Here is a 24,551-nt window from a genome sequence, read left to right as displayed (position 1 = left end):
AAGACTAAATTGGTTAGCAATGAAAAAGAAAATGAGAAAGGAAAGAAGAAAGTAGATGAAATACAACAAGATCACACCAAGAGATGGGTTAAGAAGTCTGAAGAACCAAGTGCAGATGCAACTACACTGGTAACTGCACCATTAACTCCACTGGTAGAATAGAGCATTCCTACACCGACAGGAAATTCAATTGGTATCTGAGGCATACGCCTTAGAGGTTGGAAAATTCATTGCAAATCTTGCATATTCCCCAGAGGAGATCTGGAAAGACATCTGGAGAGTGGTATTGATCATTGATGGAGGTTTATCCGACATAAAACTGTGAAACCGACATCCGATAGGACGCACTGCTAAGCATTTATGACAGTGATGAATTAGTGTTTATTTGCTAATAAAAAGGGAAAATGGACTCATTTTCACTCACCCAGCACTCAAGATAACCAGAGCAAAGCAAAGGCGAATCATAGGCGATCAAGAGCGAGCAAAGGCATTCCAAAGGATATCCTACAGTTATCTAAGAAGTAATCAAGATCTTTCAACTGATGACTATTATCCAGGTATTTCTTTGAAATGGCATCTGAATCATTATTTTTTCCTTGTTTCATCACAAATCCCACTATTATTGAGGTTGAGGATAGGCTTAGACCTATTTTCAAGGAAGTTCCCCAAATTGATATGAAGGAAGACTCTACTGGCGCATTTTTGAGGGTTCTCGATGGCGTGGTTTATGTGGAAGATGTCAGGGCCTATATTCATTGAACCTTGGAGGATTTAGGCACTGAGGGAATCAAGGGAGTGTATCAATCTATGATACTAGGCAGCTCTAGAACAATCAAGATGGAATATAAAATCATTGAAGACCTAGGGTTAACCAGAATAATGTATATACTGAAATTCAAGGATGAAGTGATTAAATATGTTTTGAATAGGGTCCATAATGAATTCATATGGTTAGAATGGCCTCACATGATCACCAAAGAAGAAATTCAGGTGCTCACTGGCTTACCCAAAGTTGGACAAGAACCAGGAAAGAAAATCTCCAACACTGCAGTTGAGAATCTCACTGGCGCAACCTATGATGGAAGATCAATGAGGATCAACACCATCAAAGATACACATGTGAAATTTTCTAGCATGATCATCGACTACAAGGTAACTCAATCAAGTCAATTGAACTTTGTTGCCAGTTCCTATATCCATCCTACATATCAATGATAATGAATAATGAAAAGTATGACTTGTGTGAATGGTTAAGGAGTGAATTGATGTTAAATATTGGCAAGATCAAAGGTGTTAAGAAAGGAACATTCCAATTTGGCAATCTTATTGTCTTCTTAATGTTTTACTTCATGAACGAGCTACCAGGTTTGGGAAAGAAACGTTGGGCTCATGACATACCGGTAGGTATGCAGATCAAAGATGCAATCACCGGTCTTGGCAGTAACATGGATGAGACTATTTGGGGCTACTTTACAACTTTTCAAGAAAACATGAGACTGAGGGAAAGAATCTCCAAACACATTGTGGAGAAATACTCCACTGATATTTGCTTCACATATGAGACACTGATGGAAGCAGTGGAACCTAGAACAATATGGGTCACTGAATTGGGGTATGAAGTTGATGACAACATCTTGGAGCTATATGCTAAAATGTTGATTTATGCTCCTTTGGATGATAAGGCTGAACACTTTGGCACTGCAGAGGAGATCGCTCTTGAGGTTAAAATTGGTTTCAATAAGAAACGGAGGGAAAAGAAGATAGACAAAATGTCTGCATTTGTTCAAAATGTAATTCATATGATAGATACAAAACTAGGTTCTGGATCTAAACCGGTAGATCAACTGGTAGTGGCTAATACTCCTGAGATAAAGAGGCCTGAGACTTTCATTTCTTCTATCACTTTTGACTTTGATCCAAAGGATAATCAACCTCTTGCATTCAGAAGGGTACAAAGGAAGAAAGTTGACAAGCCTTCGATAGAAGAGAAGAAGGTGGAACCAAGGAGGAAGCTAGTAAGAAAGGTAACAACTACATCCACACCTCTGACAAAGAAGAGACAGCTTGCTCCGTCCTCTCTTGCAACCCCCAACAAGAAGAAAAAGAGTGTGGTCGATGAAGTAATTGAATCTGGTAATGTTACCATCATCTCCCCAATGAATTGTGAAAAATTGATAGATAAGGTAACTAAAGATGGAATTTTGAAGAATGTGTCAAATTTCTATGAAGATTTAGATGATAATGAACAAAATCAAATGGAAGAAGCAATTTTGTTACATTTAGACATATACAAGAAGGATTTGGTAGAGATTTTGAAGGAAATTCCTTTATCATTGTATAATAAGTTAGATGCAAGGAGATTAGATGCAATTAGAAGGGACATGGAGATTAAAGAAGTTGAAGTTTTGAGTATGCATGGTTCTATAAATAATGAGGAAATGAAAAGATGTATATAAGTTGCAAATAGAACAATCTTTAGAAGCAAACCCCAACAAATAAGCTTAATAATGGGTAGAGTCAATGAAATAATAAATGAGACCAGAGATGGTTGGGCTAAATTCTTCCAAAAGAATCTTGATTTTCTCACTTGTCAAGAAGAATCTACTAAGGCAACAACTCCCACCATTCCGGACAAATCTAAAGGGAAAGGAATTTTGGGAAGTTCAGATCAAATTTTGAATGTATCGATAGTTAAACTTAAAAATGATGAGAGTGTGCAAACTAAACCAGTAGAGACAAGATTTGTACAGTCTGAGCAAGGTAAAATAGATAATGTACATAACATTGTGGATAATACTCCACGAACATGTAATAGATACTGCACCAAGTGGTAAAGCCACTAGTGCAAAAGAGGATGAGAAAAGGGATACATTGGGAGAGGATAAGGAAAATGAGACTGATAAAACACTCAGTATCATACTACTAGTTGATTCCCCAGCAAAACTTTTGGAAATTGACACTTCTCAAGTTGAGAAGAAATCAATCACAAAGATGAGTCCCACAGAGCTAATGAAGGAAGGATCTCCAAACAAAGGAATAATAGATCAGTCAATAACAGTTTTGCATAGATTGATTCCTGATTGTATGATTGAAAATGAAGCAAGCCCTTTCGGCAAGCTTAAGGCATTGACAGAGCACATATCTAAAAACTTTCAGGCATTACAATAGATTTACGACAGAAAAGCACTTGAAAGATTTACTCTAGCCAAGAAAGCCACTTTTGACCAAATTATTGAGATAGAGAAGAGGAAGGTTGAAGAGAAACTTATACTTATTGAAAATTCTTTGAAACGGTGTACTAACATCTACAAGATCTGTTGTAATAAAAAAATTCTTACAACAAATGTAGATGAGAAGATAAAGGAGTTACATGAATAGATTACTAATATTGCTAATTATTTTGATGGACTAACTTCACTTACAACATCTATTGATGGAAAAATTTTGACCTTGGAGAACCAATTTTTTTCTTTTGAAAAGGAAAGAGACAAGATTATTTAGAGAGCAAGGAGTCTCAGAGGTTTGGTGAGTCCAAGATTGGATTCACTTGGTGTACATAAGAGGGAATGTATCGATATGCTTACAAAGCCCACATCAGCAGAAGTCACTAAGAAAGAAACACTAGCACATTTACTGAGTGGACTTGCATCTATATTTGAAACATTCAAAACCACCTTGGATACCTATATATAGTTGCTAGAAAAAGCTTACCCGAAAATCTTGAAATTGGTCAAGCTCCGGTAAAGTAATCTGTAATTATTATTTCAATTCTTTCATCGGTCTTTGGCATTGATGCCAAAGGGGGAGTATATATATGTGAAAAATATATAATCCTAGGGGAAGGATATTAGACAAAGTATGTTGCAGACAGAGTCAATTAGCTTAGGAGGAGCTTGTTTGAGTTGAACCGGCAGGGAATCCATTTTTTACATGATTATTGCCATCAATGCCAAAGGGGGAGATGTTGGAAATTGACACTCATTGGATTCATATGTTGTCATTCATGGCAACAATATTCTATAGAAGGCATATATCAACAGATACCAGCATTTGGAGGCTTACACCGACAAATAATGGCATTGGAGTAATTAGGGTCATCATCGGCATTGGCACCGGCATCCAACACTTCAGTGAAGCCGACATCAATCTGGGATCCGAAAGGTTTTATTTGTAAAATAATTTTATAATTATTTTATAGGGCCGACATTGAATATCTTTTGTATTGTAAGCCATTGTAAGGCATATTGTTTATAAAGTGTATATAAATTAGTCTGTTGGGTCATTTTGAAATATGACAAGGTAGTAGAATTGTGTAATACGAAGGATATGTATGTAGGTCATTTGTATGCAAAATTTATATTATGCTATGATCAGTAGATGGTTTGTAAAGCATTCTTGGAGGAAAGGAGATACCGGTAAAAGGGTTTGGGGTTTATGAACTAGTACAAAACAGAGCTATAACCGGAACTCTTTTTAGCATTGCAGAAGCATTTTGTGAGTTCACCATTATTGTTTTATCTTAGAAGAAGCTTGTAGTCAGTGAGACTCTTTTGTGTTGAGTAGTATGCTCTAGGCAGTGTGCCTTCCTGCATGTGCACCCCCATCCTATGCAATATCTTTCATATGGCCAGTGAATTGATATTGTGGGTCACAAATCCCACCGTGGTTTTTCCTCTTTGAGGTTTTCCACGTATAAAATTCAATGTGTTATGGTGTTCATTCAGGTGGTTGGTTTATTTACTTCATGTTATATGTTTCTTCATTTACTAGTTTATATGTGTATGTTATAAAAAGTTAAAATCTTGTATTACAGGCAGAACACTGATTCACCCCCCCCCCCTCTCAGTGTTCTTGTATTCCAATAGTAGTTTGGAAGAAACGGATGTTGAAAGACATTAGATTTGTGTATGATGAGCCTACTATTATTTTTAATGACAATTAAAATGCTACTAATATTTCTAGGAATCCAGTACTACATTCTAAAATGAAGCATATATCAATTAAGTATCCTTTCTTGAGGGAGAAAGTTAGTGATGAAGAAGTAAAACTAGAGTATGTATCTACAAAAGATCAAACTGCAAAAATTTTCACTAAGCCTTTTCCTACAGATACATTTGTGTATTTGAGAGACAAGTTAGGGGTCTTTGCCCCTACTAATGAAGACTAGGTGCATTGAGATGCATCAATCTGGTGGACTCTACAGTTTTATCTCTTTATCTAGGTTGATGAGTTGATGTTGCTACTCAACTGGAGTAGTTAGTGAGTTGTTATCTTTGGCATTGTTGTCAAAGGGGGAGAGAAACATATGAAAAACTACCTTATCTTTGGAGCTTTGTGTGCATGATCTTAGGGGGAGCCTGTTGGATTTTTGTTGGTGTTAATTTATTCCTTTGTATTGATTGTTTTTCATATTTATATGTTTCCATGAATGCCAAAGGGGGAGATTGTTGGACATTGTTGCTGCTAGGATATGTTGTTGTTATTGATGTCAACATATTCCCGTGTTTTGGTGTTGCAGAGAAATGTTTTGGTTTTTTGGTTCTGCATGAAGTATCTCTATTGTCTATACTTCATTCTTTATTGATTTCATGATAATTTGAGGTGATTTGGTCGAGTTATGGATTCCAGTATGGAGACTATTTTTCAGTGTTGCAGTGTTTGATCCGGTGAGATCTAGTATGACCATATCTTGTGCTACAGATTTGGGAGAGTATTTGGAATGTTCTTGTGTCACTTCATTTCAAATGGTTCATGATTTGGTACTCCAGAAGCTATCTTTCTTATTTGAGTTGTTGTTAAGTGTTCTTGAATGTTAGCGTATTGATCGATGAAGATTTGCATAAGTGGTGTTGGTGCAACTATTGTGTATGGTTCTAACGTGCTTGTTGGTGTTTCCTAATCATTTCCTATTTATCTTGGTGGTCCATATTGATTATTGTATGAGTTCTTGATGACCTTCTTGGTCCGGTGATATTTTTTATGTTATGCAGTATTTTGATGGTGTAACATGTTGTGCTTGACCTTGGTAATATTTTTGATGGTGGTGTGTGTATGAGGAGTTCATTTAGGTCCATTCTATGATGTATATGACATTGTATTGTTTTGGTGGTTGATTTATGTATCATGTGATGTAATTTTGTAATTAGGGTCTATGGGTTTGGCCGACCTTTTAGTCAAGGTTGATGATTTGTATAAATGGGTCTAATATTCATGTAATTTGGTGTGGTTGGTGTTGAGTCTATATTATCAGAGAGTGGTGTATGTGCAATCAAGTGAATTCATCTTTTGGTGTGGTGTGTTGAGAAAAGATTAGTGAAGATTTGAGCTTAACTAGTGTTGGCAATATTACAAGGATATTGAGAAGGTTGTTGATGATTATGGACATAACTAATTAAAGATGTTTTACTATCTTGATATTATTATTTTGTCATTGATGTCAAGAAATTGATTTTCTAATTCAGTATGATGTTGCCATATCTTAAGAAATATGATATGAAGATTATAAAGAAGTCGGTAAAGACACAGGAAAGAGTATGATGAATAAGGGGATAAGTTATTCAATGGGCAACTCTACCGAGTCAGACAATGATGAGATCTTGATATTTTAGATTGTTTTAACATCATACATATGTTGTAAAATGTAAAGGTTAATACTATACTATGTTATCAAGCAAAGAACCTAGTCGATAAACCCTAAGGTTATCGCAGTCGGTTAATGAAGACAGAATGTCTACCGAGTGAAGTTTAGTATTCACCGAGTTGTAACTAAGCTATAACAGAATGCATTAAATGTTTACATGTGATATTTAATGAAAGATGTTGATGAGCTAGAGCAGATCAATGATTGGCAAGCCGTAAAAGAAGTTTGTTAAATGAATCTAAGGCAATGGAATGTCAGCAAGAAGATCTACAGCTCAAATTGAACTGCATTACCCTAACACAAGTTCCAAGGCAGGGTAAAATGTTTTCAGATCAAAAGATACAATGAACCTAGACAAGATTGAAGATCTGATGGCTATGATTGATCATGGGAAATGTGATCAATGAGATTAAGTGGTTAGAAGATTGTTTATAAATAAGGAACTATTGACAAACAATGTATGTGGGCAAGTGTATGCAAATGGATGCTACATAGTGATTACCGAGCACAGAAGCTTGAAGACCTGTTAGAATAACAGAGTATTGATGCCCAGCAGATAGACAAGATTAGCTCTGTGTCTAGATTGTATTGAACAAATAGGAATCTGCTTTAGCATTTCAGATGTGAAGTTGCAGATAGATTGTATTACTATTATTTTGTGAAAGTGATAGGAAATCTCTTAACCGAGTGGACTTAACAGTCTTATATGTAAATCCTCTAACAAGGTGACATCTAGCAATGTGTTTGTAATCTTTAACAGGATTTGCTTTTAACCGAGCATACTCTAGAAGAGTATATTTCTTAGTGGGTCCAAAATCCCACAGTGGTTTATCCCTATTTGGGTTTCCATGTTAAATCTGGTGTTATGAGGTTTATATTCTTCATATGCTTTTGAGTTTGCATGTTTGACAGTTTTTGATTATATGACTGATATATGTTACCGAGGTTGAATCTGATGTTTTTATGGATGATTAAGTTTGTATGATTATATTTCAAACTATCAATTGGTATCAGAGCCTTGGACTCTAAAAGGAAATTTTAAAGGCACTTGAGTTAAAGATCCAAAGATGTATAAGAGGGATGCACCTAAGCTGAATAAGTCAAGTTTCTCTACATGGCAGAAAAGGATGAAGCTACATCTATCGGGAGTTGGAGAATATGCTATATACTATCTGTAGAATAATTTTTTTTCACCGAGCACCTATCCATTAACTATGGAAAAGATAAAGGTGAAGCAAGAACATATTCAAGCAATGATTGAAATAACATCTGCATTGACCGATTCTGAGTTTAATGATCTAGAAGGCTGCAATGATGCAAAGGCAATGTGGACTAAGCTCATATCTGTATATGGAGGAGATGAACATGTTCAAAGAGCAAAAGTTGATAATCGAAGAGGACAACTTGAATCTATGAGGATGAATGAAGGTGAGAACATAACCCAGTACAATACAAGACTAAAGGAGATTGTAAATCAAATCAAAGGAGCAGGAGGAACTATTGAAGAAAAGGATGTGACATGTAAGTTGTTAAGAACCCTTTTACTTGCCTATGCAATCTGAGTCTCTGCAATCAATGAATTGAGGTCTATACCTAATATGCCAGTTTCCTTGGATGCTACTATTGGTAAGCTACATGCATTTGAGTTAAGTAATTTTGATAACAGTGGGTCATCGGTAAATAAAGTTGAATCTGCATTTAGTTCTTTTCATCTGAATGAATCTAATGATTACAATGAAAGAAAGTATAAGTACTCAAAGTGGAGCAAGTGAAAGATTTCAGAAGAACATGGAGGAGGTACACAAACTGTATGAAGAAATCAGAAAGCAAGAAGAGTTTGAAGCACTATTGGCCAAAAGGTTACCGAGAGGCAAAGGTAAGTATAAAGGAAAACTACCTTTGAAATTTTTCAATTGTGATAAGATTGGACATATGGCTTCTAACTATCTTGACAAAGATTTCACTGAAAAGAGAGATTACCAAGATGATAGACAGAAAGATAATCATTACAGAGGACACTGAGACTTCAGAAGAAGAAAGACATGCTTAATTGCTGATGAGGAATCTGAAGATGATAAATCAGATGAGACTGATATAGAGGAAGTTGTTTATGTGGCTATCAAGGATGGATCAGATGAAGAAAGGTATGAAGAAAAAGCCCTAATATCTCACATAAACACTAATGATTCTTGGATTATAGATAGTGGATGTTCACATCATATGACATGAGATAAACACAAATTTGTTATGTTAGAAGATTATGATGGAGGCTATGTTAGATTTGGTAATGATGCACCATGTCCGGTAAGAGGTAAAGGATCCAAAACACTTCTTGATAAAGCAAGATGCAATGATGTTTATTGGGTTGAAGGTTTGAAATATAATTTGTTGAGTGTAGCATAGCTAAACAACATAGGTTACCGAATAGAATTTCAGAAAGGAATTGTCAAAGTTCATGACAAGAATGGAAAGCTAGCTGCTATTGGGACACAAACCAAAGGTAATACATTTCACCTTGACTCAACTCAAAATAAGTGTTTGCATGCAAAGATTGATAATACCAGGTTATGGCATAAAAGGTTTTGTCATGTTAATTTTGATAATCTGATCAAGATAAGCAAGAAGCACAGAGTAAGAGGTCTACCGAGTCTTGAAAAACTTGAGAATGCTATGTGTCAAGGATGCCAGATGGGTAAGATGACAAGATCCAACTTTACAAGTAAGTCCTACACTTCTAAGGGAATTTTAGATCTTGTGCACACTGATCTTTGTGGTCCTATGAAAGTTCAAAGTTATTATGGTGATAAGTATTTCATATTATTTGTGGATGACTATTCAAGGATGATGTCAGTAATGTTTTTAAAAGAAAAATCAGAAGCTTTTCAAATGTTTAAGTTTTACAAGGCTAGAATTGAAAATGAAACAGGAAGACAACTGAAATGTCTTAGATCAGATAGAGGAGAGTTCACATCTGATGAGTTCAACCTATTTTGCAATGATCATGGTATTAAAAGACAAGTCTCTGCATCGAGAACTCCACAGTAGAATGGAATAGCTAAAAGAAGAAATAGATCTATTGTGGATTGTGCTAGAACACTAATGATTGAGAAGAAGGTTCCACAAACATTTTGGAGAGAAGCAATAAGCACAGCTATTTACACCTTGAACCGAGTTCAATTGAAGAAAGGTACTTTGAAGACACCTTATGAAATCTGGTATGGCAAGAAACCTAATTTAAGTTATTTTAAGATCTTTGGAAGTAAATGCTATGTTCATAAAGATGATAGAAATGGAAAGTTTGATCAAAAAAGTGAAGAAGGAACATTTCTAGGATATTCTTCTAGAAGTAAAGCATTTAAATGTTTGATCAAATCATCTAACAAAATAGTAGAAAGTGCAAATGTGAAAATAGATGAATTTACAGAAAGAACTGATGAAAGGAATTCCAAAGAACTGGAAGACTATGATGAATTTTTCTATGTGCAACCGAGAAGTCCTACCGAGATAACTGTTGAAGAAAATGAAGAAAATATCCAGTTACTGAGTGATGAAGAAGATCATACAGAGCCTACTGAGATTGTATTAGCCAAGTATGTCAAAAGACACCATGCACCAAGTCAAATTATAGGAGATAAGGATGATCCAGTGATGACAAGGAACAAACTGAGACAAAACACATGTTTGATATCTGAATTTAAACCAAGAATAGTGAAAGAGGCATTTAACAGTGAAGATTGGATAAATGCTATGACTGAAGAGATTGATCAAATCAAGAAGAATGACACATGGACACTGGTCCCAAGACCGAATGACAAAAATGTAATCGATACAAAGTGGATCTTCAGAAACAAGCTAAATGAGAAAGGTGAGATCATTCAGAACAAAGCAAGATTGGTTTGCAAAGGTTATGCCCGAGAAGAAGGAATTGATTATGGTGAGACTTTTCCACCTATTGCTAGACTTGAAGGAGTTAGAACATTGTTGGCATATGCTGCTTTCAAGAACTTCAAGGTATATCAAATGGATGTCAAATCTGCATTTCTGAATGGAATATTAGAAGAAGAAGTTTTCATTGAACAACCCGAAGGATTTGTTGATGACAATAATAAAGATCAGGTATGTAAATTGAACAAAGCTTTATATGGTCTGAAACAAGCACCTAGAGCATGGTATGAAAGATTGCACTCTTATTTGATTAAGATTGGTTTTATAAGGACAAGTGAGAACAACAACATGTACATGAAGAATGATGAAAATGGAATACTAATCTTAGCCATATTTATTGATGATATTATATTTTGTGGAAATGACTCTTTATGCAAGAACTTTGGAAATGAAATGAGCAAAGAATTTGAGATGTCATTAATCGGTGAGATAAAGTATTTTATAGGCTTACAGATACTACAAATGAAAAATGAGATTTTCATTACTCAATCCAAATACATAAAGGAAATCTTGAAGAAATTTGGAATGGAGGATTCAAAGCCAGTAAGTACTCCCATGACGACCAATTGTAAACTATCAAAGAATGATGAATCTGCATCTATTGATGAGACACTCTACCAATTCATGATTGGAAAACTACAATATGTTGTTCATAGCAGGCCAGATATAGCACATGCAGTAGGTATTGTTGCAAGATTCTCTGCAGATCCTAAGGAAATACACATGACAGCAATCAAAAGAATTTTCAGATACTTGAAAGGCACTGAAGATTATGGCTTAGTATATCAAAAAGGAAATGATTTTGATCTAAAAGTTTATACTGATGCTGATTGGGTAGGCAACATTGATGACAGAAAAAGCACAAGTGGAGGAGCTTTCTTCTTAGGAGAAAGACTAGTGAGTTGGCTTAGCAAGAAACAAGGATGTGTTTCTCAGTCAACAGCCGAAGTTGAATATGTTGCAGTAGCACTGAATTGTACCAACATTGCATGGATCAAACAACTGTTGGAAGGTATAAATGAGAAAGTTACCGAGCCAGTAACTATATTCTATGACAATACTAGTGCCATTAATATTTCAAAGAACCCTATTATGCACTCTAAGACAAAGCACATCTTTATCAAATATCATTGTCTTAGAGAAGAAGCTCAAGAGAAGAAAGTGGTGTTGGAATATGTCAACACAAAGGAGCAAATAGCTGATATCTTCACCAAGCCACTACCAAAGGACACTTTTGAATATCTCAGAAGTAAGTTAGGGGTCCTACCCCTATCTTTTACTCACTGACAGAGTTCGGTGAAAGCATCACTTCGATGACTCTATTGAATATCTTTTGGGGAGCTTTGGGGAGCTGATGCTGGAGTGATACACTTTAGAATGTTTTTCTAAAAGTGTACTAGAAATAATACTAGGATAATACAAAAAATGATACAGGGAACAGGACTGATTCTATTATTTTTTGCATTGTTGTCAAAGGGGGAGAAGACCAAGAAGGAGAAGACCTACCCAGGGGGAGAAGACCAAGAAGGAGAAGATCTACCAAAAGGGGAGAAGACTTGAGAAGACTGAGAGAAGACTACAGATTGAAATAAAGACTGAAACCAGAAGACAAGTCTGATGTATGGGGGAGAGCATTTTTTAAAGGTCAAATCAATTGGTTTTGCCATCAATGCCAAAGGGGGAGATTGTTGGCAATATTACAAGGATATTGAGAAGGTTGTTAATGATTATGGACATAATTGATTAAGGATGTTTTACTATCTTGATATTATTATTTTTTCATTGATGTCAAGAAATTGATTTTCTAATTCAGTATGATGTTGCCATATCTTAAGAAATATGATATGAAGATTATAAAGAAGTTGGTAAAGACACGGGAAAGAATATGATGAATAAGGGGATAAGTTATTCAATGGGCAACTTTACCAAGTTAGACAATGATGAGATCTTAATGTTTTAGATTGTTTTAACATCATACATATGTTGTAAAATGTAAAGGTTAATACTATACTATGTTATCAAGTAAAGAACCTAGTCGGTAAACCCTAAGGTTATCGCAGTCGATTAACAAAGACAGAACGTCTACTGAGTGAAGTTTAGTATTCACCGAGTTGTAATCGAGCTATAACAGAATGCATTAAATGTTTACATGTGATATTTAATGAAAGATGCTGATGAGCTGGAGTGGATCAATGATTGGCAAGCCGTAAAAGAAGTTTGTTAAACAAATCTAAGGCAATGGAACATCGGCAAGAAGATCTACAGCTCAGATTGAACCGCATTACCCTAACACAAGTTCCAAGGCAGGGTAAAATGTTTTCAGATAGAAAGATACAATGAACCTGGACAAGATTGAAGATCTGATGGCTATGATTGATCATGGGAAATGTGATCAACGAGATTAAGCGGTTAGAAGATTGTTTATAAATAAGGAACTGTTGACAAATAATGTATGCGGGCAAGTGTATGCACAGGGATGCTACATAGTGATTACTAAGCACAGAAGCTTGAAGACCTGTTAGAATAACAGAGTATTGATGCCCAGTAGATAGAAAAGATTAGTTCTATGTCTAGATTGTATTGAACAAATAGGAATCTGCTTTAGCATTTCAGATGTGAAGTTGCAGATAGATTGTATTACTGTTATTTTGTGAAAGTGACAGGAAATCTCTTAACCGAGTGGACTTAATAGTCTTATATGTAAATCCTCTAACAAGGTGACATTCTGATTGAGTGTTTGAAATGCTTTGACAAGGTCACTTCTAACAAAGTGAAGATCCTAATAGATCTGAGGGAAATCCCTTATTCGGGTCACATCTAGCAATGTGTTTGTAATCTTTAACAGGATTTGCTTTTAACCGAGCATACTCTAGAAGAGTATATTTCTTAGTGGGTCCAAAATCCCATAGTGGTTTTTCCCTATTTGGGTTTCCACATTAAATCTGGTGCTATGAGGTTTATATTGTTCATATGCTTTTGAGTTTGCATGTTTGACAATTTTTTATTATATGACTGATATATGTTACCGAGGTTGAATCTGATGTTTTTATGGATGATTAAGTTTGTATGATTCACTCCCCCCCCCCCTCTCATCTTGTTGGCTATTGGATCTATACTTATATTAAGTATCAGAACTATCAAACTAGAACTATCATCACGCATTAGCAAATGCTATTTTCCAGTTCATTCTTTCTAGATTGTAGTCCAAATCTTTTTGTAAGGTAGTGAACCTTCTCTGGGGGTTGGAGCCTATTGGGTCATTGTAATTTGAGAAGTGAGCTCTAGGTAGTGTGCTTGAATGCATGTGCATTACCCACTGTAATATTTACACATACTACTACAGAGTATCATCTCATTATGGGTAGGTTCCTACCATGGTTTTTCCCTTAACCAAGTTTTCCACATCAAAAATATTGGTCTTATGTGTATAGTTGTTATTGTTGTTATCTTTCTTCTTGTTGAAATTCATATGATCTGAGATTGTGCTTAACTGGTTAAATCTGGTGAAAACTAATTCACCCCCACTCTCAATTTTCCTTCTTTGTTGTTGCCAACAATAGCATTGACCCAAATCAAAACCTCTAACATGCAACACCATTAAATAACATGCCAAGATCATCCATAACACCCAACAACCATTGGGTCAGCCAAAAAGTCATATAACACGAAGAATACAACCAGACCAATAAAATCTTCAATAACACACACAAGGAACAATGCGAACCACCAAAACACATAGAACATAATCGAAGAACATCAACAAGCAATTTGAATTCCTCTGTAACAACCACAACAACTTGGATAACTAGAATCATCATCATTTCACCTCCAGAGATCAAGTACACCAACATAACTTACTGACAAACTAAAAGATACGCTTTTGAAATTCCAAATCATGAACCATCTAAATTGACGACACACATGAACATCCCAAACACTCTCCAAACTCCACACAACATAAAGAATCTATTATGAAGCAATACAAACTATAAATCACAACTATGCAATATAGAACCAATAGAAAAACCAATCATCACACCAGATCACATAACTCGATCAAATCAAACTCATACTAAATCAACTAGAGATAAGTATCTCAAAACCCATTAATCCGCATCAACATATTTGTAGCCAAACCAACACTCTGCACAATCAGAGCACAAGATCATAAGAATATGTTTATATAAATGACAACAACACATTCCAACAACTCTAATATCTAACAATCTCCCCCATTGGCATTCATGGAAACATATGAATGTGAAAAATAATGAATGCAAAGAAAGAAATCAACTCCAGCAATCTCTCCATGAGATCATGCACACACAACTCTCTCCCTTAGATAGATAAGATATATTTTCACATGCTTCTCTCCCCTTTGACCTCAATGCAAAAGACATACAAATTATCATTCTCTCCCCCTTAGAAAAATCTCACACTAACTACTCCCCCTCAGTAGCACACCCACTCATCAATCTAGATATCTGGATAAGACTATGAAGTCCACCAGATTGATGCAAATCAATGCATCTAGTTCACATCAGGAGGGGCAATCACCCCTAACTTCTCTCTTAAATATACAAATGTATCTATAGGCAAAGGCTTTGTGAAGATATCTGTAATCTGTTCCTTTGTAGATACATACTCTAATCTGACTTTTTTCGCATTCACCTTCTCTCTCAAGAATTGAAATACCAAGTATCCATCAAGTTTCATTTCCAACAATTGCCTCATCCATACCACCTATATACACTTGCATAACCATGAAACCAATATCATTCTACAAACTTTATTAGTACACAAGATAAATATGCAAGAACATAAGATAAACAACCTTAACATCGCAACATAAGGATTTTCTTGAATTTCAGGCTCTTGAACTCTTTCTTTTGTATCAACATCTCCACCTTTATACTCAGGCTTATTCTGGAACAAAACAAGTTCTCATGTATTGTTCTTTGCAATCTAATTTAACTCTTCTTCCATAACTTTTACCCAATTTTCATCTTTACAAGCTTGAGCAACATCTTTAGAACCATACTGAACCACTTCTGCCATGGGGAAAAATAATCTTTTCCCTTCTATTTAGCCTCTTCTCTAAACAAGAGCCTAGCTGACCATATTAAAAAACCTAGCTCCTACCCTCTTGTGCACCGGGGACTCATTTTGCTGATTTATGAATATATGAAGGATAAGACTAGGGCCACCAAGGATGACCCTTTAATCATCAATGCTCAGATTTCTGAGAAATGCATAGATTCTAATTCGACTGGGGAGACCAGCACCCCTTCCCATAAAAAAAGGAAGGTTGAGATTGTGCAGGAAGAAAAGGTGCTTTGTGAGGAAGAAGAGGGAAAGAGTAAGGAAAACATGTCTGAAATGGAGATTAACAAGGAGGAGAATTACGGGGAAGGGGAGGAAGGGGGCAATTCTGAGAATAGTCAACCTAACCCTGAAGGCTTGGAAATTAAGAAAGAGGCTCTGAAGCCCAAGGAAGGTGAAAACCCTAAGCGAAGGAGATAGAACAGAGCAAGGATTCTATGGACACCATTCTGGATACTGCCCGCAATTGCACCCTTGAATTCTTCAACTTTCAGAAGTGGGTGGTGGAAAACATTACCAGCATGTAGGGTAAACAAAGGGAGCTGGAGGTTAAGATCAATAAGCTAATCAACATGTTCGACTCTGGGAAGCAGCACGAGGAGATAAAGAATAGTGAAGCGGAGGAAGAAATGGAAATGGAAGACTAGCTGGAGAAAGACTTGATAAAAGGAGACCTGAAACATCTGGAGGACGTCATCAAAATACTGAAGGAATAGGTGGAGGAGGATAAGGACAATGTCAATGCCTGAATGGCTAGAAATGAGAAAGCCTTGAAAATCCTTATGGACCATAGCCTACAGGTTCTAAAAGTCTCCTCCCAGAACATGAATGCACTGGTGAATCATCTAGAAAAGAAAAACTAGGAGAAGAACCTGGTAGTTATTGAAGATGCTTCTACTTCCAACCTAAGCCACCAGACCCCTAGGCGCAGAACTAGGCAGACTATGGTGGAGAAGGATATGAAGATGAAAGAAAGCCAGACTGCTCAGGAAAATACCGACTTGAGGGAAGCAGCCAAGGAAATGATTCTTTTGGTGCAGGATGCAGAAGAAACCATGAAGAATTTCTAATTTTATGTTTATGTTGGGCTTGGGGACAATTTCTTGCTGGTCTCTTGTTGTCCTTTCCTATGTTGCTGGTCTTTTTGCTAGTTTTTTGCCGCTGTTGTTTTTTGTTTCTTTCCTGAATATCTTTCATATGTAACTGGGTTTCGGGTCCCTTAAAACCTATTTTTAATTAATCAAAAACATTTTTAGACTCAATTTTGGAAATCAGACATGTCTCTTCAGCAATAATTCTTCTCCTATTCATTACACCTTTATTTTTATCACCAATAATATGATTCTCTGAATTATTTAATCTTACATATATGGGGGTCTTCTGATTGTTCTAGTTTTCAGTCTCTTGAACTTCTTCATCACCAACAACATCTGGATTTACTCTCTTCCGGATCACTCTGTTTCATGCTCGGAGTCTGTACTTGCTTTGAACTAACATCCTGATCATCAGATTCATATCCACATGATTTGATTTTCTTCTCATGACTCTCATCAACCTTCACATTTGCATTTTCTACTATTTTTCTTAGTCTTTTGTTGCAACACCGGTAGGCCTTTCTCTTAGTAGAATATACCAAAAAGATTGCTTCATCACATCTTGCATCAAATTTTCATATATCCTCATCTCTTTTGATATATCATTTTCTTCCAAAGATTCTAAAATATCTAACTGTAGGAACATGACCAAACCACAATTCATGAGGAGTCTTTGTGAAATCATCTCTTATATGCACCCGGTTGAATGTGTACACAACAGTACTAATATCTTCTCTCTAGTAGATATGCAGAAAATTTCCTTCAATCATCATAGTCCTAGCAACATCCAAAATAGTTTTGTTCTTTGTTTCAACAACTCCATTCTGTTGAGGAGTTCGCAAATCAGATATCTTTCTCCTGATTATTTTCTCTTCACAAAAGGAATTAAACTCACCAGAAGTGAATTATCCTCCTCTGACAGATCTTAGACACTTCAACTTCAATCATATCTCTATCTCCACTTTATCTTTAAATATTTTTGAATTTCTCCAGTGCTTCAAATTTCTCCCTTAGAAAAGTGACCCACATCATTCTAGAATAGTCAACAATCAGCAACATAAAGTATCGGTCACCCTACAATATTCTCACTCTAGAAGGTCCACATAAGTCATTATGCGCAAAATCTAATAACCCATTAGATGTATACAATTTTCTCTTAAATGAAATTCTTGTTTTCTTTCCCAATCGACATTCTTTACACAATGGATTAATAGGCTTCACTATCTTAGGTAGATCTCTAATAGCTTGGGTAGAACTTATCTTATTCACGAAATCAAAGTTAACATGACACATTATCCTATGCCACAACCAACTCTCATCAATCTGATCAATTAAAAAACTTTTCTCACCAGCATTTAGATGAAATATATTACCTTTAGTTTGACTTTTTGATTTAATTTCTATATTAGAGCTATTCAAGATCTTATATTTCCCATTCTTGAATTGTAAATCATATCCCTTATACAACATCTATCCAACAATCAAAATATTATGCTTTGAACCCTAAACATATAAAACATCATCAGTATTATGCTTACCATCAAGAGAAATAGAACCTCTGCCATGAATTATACAAGATTTGTTGTCTCCAAATATTACTACACCACCATCATACTTCTCCATATTCACAAATTTAGCTTTATCACCTGTCATGTGATGTGAAAAAATACTATCAATAACCCATTCATCTTTCTCTTCAATCTTAGCAGCCAAGGCTTTCTCTTCAATAATGTAGCTTATAGAATCAGTAGGTATCAGATCATCTTCCTTGATAGCAATGAACACAAATTCATCTTCTGAATTCCGTTTCTCATACTCATCATCTATCACACCGGCTCCCTTAGGCAATCTTCTAGCAATAAGTGATTCAAGATCTTCCAATTCTCTTTCCTCTTCTTCCATCTCTTTCTTTTCTCTTACATATCTGGAAGCCCTAGTTGAACTTTCTCCCGGATCATACTTTTGTGTCTTGGATATAGTAGCTTTAAATGCAGTCTCAGCTTTGCCATGTGATTCACCAAGTTCACTCAATTAAAAAGTAGCAAGATTACCAATCAACATATCTCTTGTCATAGTTGTCACAATTTGAATCTCATCAATAGATGCAACTTTATGTTTATAAGCATGAGGCAATGATCTCAACACTTGACCTACAATCTCATCTTCTTCAATGAATCCACCGAAATTTCTGATGTTTAGTACAAGATCATTCATTTTAGCCATAAAGGATGAAATATTCCCATCTTCTCCCATTCTCATTAACTCATAATTTTCTTTCAAGTTCTACAATTTATAAACTTTCACATGTTTGTCTCTTTCATAAAAGCTTTTTAGCTTCTCCCAAATCTCATGAGCAGTTTGCAATCCCATCACATTAGTCATCTCTACATCATTTGGGGGACGCTGCATCAATTCTTCTTTAGCTATTATATTATGTTCAATATCCTTGATCTTAGCTGTAGTAACAAGACCATTCTGAGGAACATTGTAGACATTCTTTTTGATCTTCTAATAATCTTCTCCTAGACATTTCAAGTGACACTCCATCTGGTCCTTCCATATGGTGTAATTAGTTCCATCAAATCTCAGACTCTCCTTCATGAAAACAACAATTGCCATCCCGGATCTCCTCAAGCAGTCAAGCTTCTTCTAGAGGATCTAGCTCTGATACCAATTGTTGGCAACAATGCAGGAAAACTAAGAGGGGGGGTGAATCAATTTTTAGCGAACTTAAAAAAAATAATCTCAACTTCAAATATGATCAAGAACAAAAATAGAAAAATATATCCACCATATCAACAACACACATAACACACAAATGTTTCATGTGGAAAACTCGGTTAAGGGAAAAGCCATGGTGGGAACCCGCCCACAATATGATGATACTCTGTAGTAATATGTGAAAATATTACAATCGAGAATGCACATTCATTTAGGAACACTTCTTAGTGCTCACCGCTCAAAAACAACAAAGGGCTACAATCCTGGGAAGGCTCACTACCTTACAAAGATCGGACAACAATCCAGATTACATGAACTTAAAGAATAGCATCTCCAAATGCCTGATCACAGTTCCAATTAAGCACACTTCTCTGCTCTTCTCCACACTACCAAATGATAAATTTTCTTGTTTGCACATATAATACTCTCATAGATCATAAACACAACCGTAGACATACATCTTACATGATTACAACACTTATTTATACAAATTATCAACCTTAAATTCAAGGTCGGCTCAACACATAAGACCTAATTATAAAATTACATCACACGATACATAAATCAATATGAAAATTGATAAAATCTTGCAAAGGACATAGAATGGACCCATATCAAAACCTCAAACATGCAACACCACCGAATAACTCACCAAGATCATCCACAACATGAAAAAACTATCAGGTCAGCTAGAAAGTCGTATAACATGAAGAATACCACCAGACCAATAAAATATTCAATAACACGCACAACAAACAATGTGGACCACCAAAATTCATAGAACACGATCGAAGAACATCAACAAACAATCTGAATTCCTCTGCAACAAACACAACAACTCGAATAACTAGAATCATCATAATTTCACCACCAAAGCTCAAGAACACCAACATAACTTACTAACAAATTGAAAGATATGCTTGTGAAGTTCCAAATCATGAACCATCCAAACTAAGGACACACATGAATGTCCCAAACACTCTCCAAAATACACACAACATAAAGAATCAATTCTGGAGCAATACAAACTAGAAAGCACAACTCTACAATATAGAACTAATAGAAAAACCAATCATCACATTGCTGGTATTATGGATGTGTTGCATTAGTTCTATCATTGATGTCAACACTTATCCTTCTAGAGATCTTTGGTAATGTTGAACTGACACAATATGTTCACTGGCATGTTCAGTGACTTATGCACAGTCACCAGTATATTGTTCACCGACAGGTTATATTGTTCACCGACACTGAGGATGACTTGTTACCATCTGGTGATCACTTGGTTATTTCGAAGACATGGTTTGGATACTTGGTTTTGGTATTTTGGTTATTGACCTAATCAGTTTGACATATTTTCCATTACCAGAAGATTGTTCTAGGTTATGGACCGGCATGCATTATCTATTCTAGACCAGCACGACACATTATGGAGATGATTTACTAATTGGATATTGTTGTAAATGTATTGAGCCAACATGATGCATCACATCTTGACTTATTTGTAATTGGTTTAGTTGTAATATTCTTAGTAAGCCGACCTACACATTTGGTCTTAGGTTTTGGTATATATGTAAGATCTCATTTGTGAGATAGAGAGAGTACAATATTGTAAGTAAGGTTATGGTTTTGTAACATGGTATGTGCGAATATTGAAGATCATATGAGAAAACCATAGAGAAGGTTCAAGGAAGGTTAGAAGTTGATTACTAGAGCTTAACCGGTACTGAATCCAACATTAGAGATGCTACTTTGAGTAGTAGATTATCATTGGATTTAACCATCCAATTGTAGTCAGTGTGACTCCTATTTTGTGATTGAGCAGTGAGCTTTAGGTGGTTGGCCTTTCTGCATGTGCAAACCCCGTTTGTATACACATACTATCTACAGTAGTATCATCTGATTGTGGGTAAGTTTTCCTACCATGGTTTTTCCCCTTACAAGGTTGCCACATACAAATCTTTGTGTTACATGTTGTGGATGTTGTTTCTCTTTTTGTTTTATGCATTAAGCTTCACCGATATTAATACTAACTGTTAATCTATCAATCGACATTAAGTTTGGTTTACCGGTATTATGCATCAAGTTTAACTAAGTTATATTTGGGTTGAAATTAATTGATAACTGATTCACTCCCCCTCTTAGTTGCCTCCGGGTCCTAACAATTGGTATCAGAGCTTAGTCCTCTATTTACAGAAGTTAAACAGCTTGAGGAGATTCTATGGTAACAAACTTTTTCAGGAAGGACAGTCCGAAACTTGATGGAACTAACTATGGTATATGGAAGATCATAATGGAGACACATCTGAATTGCATTGGAAGAGACATATGGGATATTACAAAGAATGGCTATGTTGGTCCTACACCGAATCAACCTAATCCACCAACATTGGGTAAGGATCAACATAATGATTGCAAAGCAAGAGAAGCACTCTTGAGCACTTTGTCAAATCAGCAAATCATGGGATTAGCAGACCAATTTAATGCTAAAGCTATTTGGGATAAATTGGAGATATTGAATGAAGGAGATATCACTATAAAAATTGCTAAACTAGAATGCTTCCGGGTCAGGTATGAAAATCTGAAAATGGAAGAAGATGAAAGAATTTTTGCTTTTATGGAAAGGGTTAATGAAATTGTTTTTTGAATACAATGTTGTGGAGGATACTTAAGTGAAGATGAAATTGTTTCTAAAGTTTTAAGAGCATTGCCACCAGCATACAAAATGAAATTAACTACTATTAATGAGTTGAGAACAATGCCTAATACATCAGTATCTAGAGATACCTTGGTTGGAAAACTTTCAGCATTTGAGCTTGAGGAATTTGGTCCTGTCTCTATAATTAAAATAGATTTGGCCTTCAAAGCATCATCATCTGAGAAGATTGATTGGAAAGCACTTTATGCAAAAGAATTTGAAGATATCAGAAAGGAAACTATTTGCAAGGAAAATGCCTAAAGGTCTTATTGGAAGTAAGTATGAAGGTAAAGCACCATTTAAATGTTTTAATTGCAATAAAGTTGGTCATATGGCATCTAGATGTCCTAATAGACATGCAAGATTGAGAGAGGAAGCTAAAAGAACATATAAACCTAACCCTGAATATCAGAGATACAGATTCAAGAAGAATAAAGACAAATCATGTTACTATGTTGATGAAGGAATTAGTGATGATTCTGATGAAGAACCGATAGACAATGGATGGGCTTTTGTTGCAATAAAAGAAGATCAACTGGCACCTATTGTTCCAGTGGTAGAGCAGGCCCTGGCAGCTAAAATTGAAGAAAAGGATGAATGGATTATAGATTCCAGATGTTCACATCATATGACTGGTGATAAAAGTAAATTCTTATCTTTTTAGGAATATTGTGGAGGTCTAGTAAGATTTGGGGATGATAAATCTTGTTTGATCAAAGGAAAAGGCACTATATCTTTTGATGGTAAGCACAATAGTAACAATGTTTATTATGTTTAAGCTTTTAAGCATAATCTTTTGAGTGTTGGTCAATTAGTTGAAAAGGGATTTTAGTTACAGTTCAAGAATGGTAAATGCAAAATCATGAATAGAACTGGATTGGAGATTGCAATCAGCAATCAGATTAGAGGTAATATCTTTCATTTGAATAGCAGTGAAAAGACATGCTTGATTGCACCTATTGATGAAAGTTGGTTATGGCATAAAAGACTTTGTCATGTGAATTTTGATTGCATTATAAAGATCAGTTTAACTAAGGTAGTAAGGGATTTACCTAAGATTGTAAAACCTCATAATCCGATATGTAAGGAATGTCAAATGGGAAAGCAAGTTAGAACAATTTTTAAGAGTATTTCTGAGAAATCCAATAATGTTCTTGATTTAATTTATACTGACTTGTGTGGTCCAACAAGAACAAGAAGTCTACAGGGAGATAGATACTTTATGCTAATCATTGATGATTATTCTAGAATGTGTTGGGTTACCTTTCTTAGGGAGAAATTAGAAGCTTTTGGGAAATTCAAACTATTCAAGGTAATAGTAGAGAATGAAACCGGTAAGAAAATCAAATGTTTAAGATCAGATCAAGGAGGAGAATTTACATCTAAGGAGTTTAATACATTCTATGAAGTGAATGGAATCAGAAGACAACTATCAACACCCCAGACACCCCAGCAAAATGGGATTGTGGAAAGGAAGAATAGAACTATTATGGATGTAGCTAGAAGCATGATATTAGAAGCAAATCTACCTCATGTTTACTGAAGAGAAGCAGTGAATACATCAGTTTACACTTTTAACAGAGTTCACATCAAAGGTGAAACCAGTAAGACCCCTTATGAACTATGGTTTGGTAATACTCCTACTCTTAAATATTTCAGAATATTTGGAAGCAAATGTTACATTAGGAGAGATGAGTATATTGGTAAATTTGATCCTAGAAGTGATGAAGGAATATTTTTGGCTATTCATCTAAGAGAAAAGCATATAGATGTTTTAATAAGAGATTGCAGAAAATCATTGAGAGTGCAAATGTGAAGATTGATGAACATTTTAGAAGAAATTCAAGGTCTATAGAATCTGAACCGGCAGTTGAGATAATCACAATTGAACCTATACACAGTGCACCGATACAAAATGTTGATCCAGTCACACCGACATCATCAAAGAATTCCACAATGACCAAAGAACAACAACAAGTGAACAAACCTAGGTATGTAAGAGTGAATCACTCTAAAAGTCAGATAATTGGGAATAAATATCAAGGTGTTATGACAAGAGGAAGACTAGAAAATGAAGAGGTATGTTTATTTTCTCAAATTGAAAAGAACAACACTTGGACATTGGTTTCCCAGCCTAAAGACAAAAATGTAATTGGAACTAAATGGGTATTACAAAATAAACGTAATGAAGATGGTAAGGTAATCAGAAACAAAGCAAGATTAGTGTGTAAAGGATATTCACAAAAAAAGGGAATTGATTATAACGAAACCTTTGCACCGGTAGCTAGAATTGAGGCAGGCAGATTATTTCTTGCATTTGCAGCTCACAAGAACTATAAAGTATATCAGA

The sequence above is a fragment of the Cryptomeria japonica genome, chromosome 6 (genome assembly GCF_030272615.1).
Source record: "Cryptomeria japonica chromosome 6, Sugi_1.0, whole genome shotgun sequence".
Taxonomy (NCBI): domain Eukaryota; kingdom Viridiplantae; phylum Streptophyta; class Pinopsida; order Cupressales; family Cupressaceae; genus Cryptomeria; species Cryptomeria japonica.
This window is presented reverse-complemented; position numbering follows the sequence as displayed.